This window comes from Carlito syrichta, unplaced genomic scaffold (assembly GCF_000164805.1).
Source record: "Carlito syrichta isolate Samal-C Ts95f unplaced genomic scaffold, Tarsius_syrichta-2.0.1 Scaffold309894, whole genome shotgun sequence".
NCBI lineage: Eukaryota > Metazoa > Chordata > Mammalia > Primates > Tarsiidae > Carlito > Carlito syrichta.
In genome coordinates this window covers 459027-461526 of record NW_007253990.1, presented here as the reverse complement: position 1 = coordinate 461526, position 2500 = coordinate 459027, and positions in this window count along the sequence as shown.

The window sequence follows — 2500 nt, the reverse complement described above, 5'->3', positions numbered from 1 at the left end:
TTTTCATTGTGTGTCTGGTGGAATCTGGCTGTGATTCTGTCTAGTCTATGGCTTGTTTTGTTTGGTAGGTTCTTTTTCTGATTCAATTTTGTAACTTGTTATTATCCTGTTTAGGGTTTTAATTTCTGTCTGGTTCCAGCATTGGAGGTTGTGTGTTTTTCCAGGGATTTATCCATTTCCTCTAGATTTTCTATTGTGTGTACATACACATGATCATAGTAGTCTGAGAATCTTTTGTATTTCTGTGGTATCAGTTATAATATAACTTTTGTAATTTCAGATTGTGCTTATTTGAATCTTCATTTATGCTTTGCTAATCTAGCTAGCAGTCCATTAATTTTGTTTATGTTCTCATAGAACCAACTTTTTGCTGATCCTTTTTTTGTTTTTTTGTCTGAATTTCATTAAGTTCTGCTCTGATCTTAGGTATTTATTTTCTTCTGGTAGCTTTGAGTCTAATTTTTTCCTTTTTAGTTTCTTTAGGTATGATATTAGGATTTTAATTTGAGATTTGTCTATCTTCTTGATGTAGGCATTTAATGTTGTAAACTTTCCTCTTAACACTGATTTGCTATATCCTAGAGGTTTTGATATGTTGTGTCTCTATTTGCATTTCTTTCAAATAATTTTTTGACTTCTGCCTTAATTTTATTGTTTACTTAAAAGTCTTTCAGAGCAAGTTGTTTAGTTTTCATGTATTTGTGTGATTTTGAGAATTCCTGTTGGTATTGATTTCTAGTTTTATTTCACTGTGGCTCAAGAAGATGCTTGGTTTCATTTTTTATTTTTGAATTTATTTAGTCTTGTTTTATGTCTAAGCATGTGGTCAACTTTAGAAATTGTTCCATGCTCAGATGAGAAGAATATATATTCTGTGGTTGTTGGGTGAAATATTCTGTAGACATCTATAGGTCTATTTAATCAAGTGTCCAGTTTAAGTTCAGAATTTTTTTGTTAATTTTATTCCTTGATGATCTGTCTCATTCTGTATCAGTGGGGTGTATTTCTGTCTGTCTCTTTCTTAGGTTTAGTAGTGACTGTTTTATAAATATAGGTGCTCTAATGTTGGATGCATATATATTTAGTATAGTTAAATCTTTTTTTTATTCTGATAAAAAATTTTATTTTGCATATATAAATTATATGTGGATGGAAATACAACTAAGAAGAAATATGGATGGTTCTTTATATGTTTCTGCATTTTTCAAGTTTTCTGCTACAGTCACATATTGCTTTTTTAAAAAAAATTATTTATTTGTTTTTTATTATGAAGTTGTGGGGTACAGTTAAGGGTTAGGTATACAATTGCGTTTCATTCAGGCACCTTGTTGATATGGGGTGTTTCCCCATTCCCAGACAGATATTTGCTACTGATAATCCCATCTCCCCCCACTGATAGTGTCCCAGTACTGTCAGTCATTTTCGTATAGTATTGCATTGGATGTTTAAGGTCCATTATATGAGTGAGAACATGTGATACTCAGATCTTTGTTTCTGTGAGAGGTCACCCAGTATTACAGATGCTAGTTCCATCCAGGTTGCTGCGAAATTCATGATTTTGTTCTTTTTTATGGCTGCGTAGTATTCCATCGTGTATATGGTACCACATTTTTTAATCCAGTCCTCTTTTGACGGGCAGCATGGTTGTTTCCAGGTTCTTGCTATTGTGAACAACGCTGTGATAAACATGCGTGTGCAGGTATCTTTTTTATAGAGTGATTTGTGTTCTTCAGGATATATTCCCAGTAGGGGGATTGTGGGGTCATATGGGAGGTTGGTATTTAGAACTTTTGGAATTGCCACACGGCTTTCCACAGAGGTTGCACTAGTTTACACTCCCACCAACAGTGTAGAAGTGTTCCCTTTTTGCCACACCCTCTCCAGCAGCTGTTATTTTTAGAGTTGTTGATAATTGCCATTCTGACTGGAGTTAGGTGGTATCTCAGTGTGGTTTTGATTTGCATCTCCCTGATGATTAGTGAGGTTGAACATTTCTTCATGTGTTTGTTGGCTGCTCGGATGTCTTCCTTTGTGAAGTGTCTGTTCATATCTTTTGCCTACTTTATAATGGGGTTGTTTGTTTTTTTCTTTTCAGCACATTTGAGTTCCTTGTAGATCCAGGATGTTAAGCCTTTGTCAGAACTGGTGTTGGCAAATACTTTTTCTCAGTCTGTAGGCTGTCTCCCTGCCCTCTTGATGGTTTCTTTGGCTTTGCAGAAGCTTGTCAGTTTAATAAGGTCCCACTTGTCTATCTTCTCTCTTATGACCTGTGGGTTTTGGGTTTTGTTCAGGAATTGGATGCCAGTTCCGATTTCCATGAGGGTATTTCCTTCATTTTCTAAGGTTCTTATGGTTTGAGGTTTTACATTTAGGTCTCTGATCCATTTGGAATTAACCTTTGTGCATGGGGATAGATAAGGGTCCTGTTTCAGTCTTCTGCATGTGGTCAGCCAGTTTTCCCAGCACCATTTACTGAATAGGTTCTCCTCTCCCCAGTGGT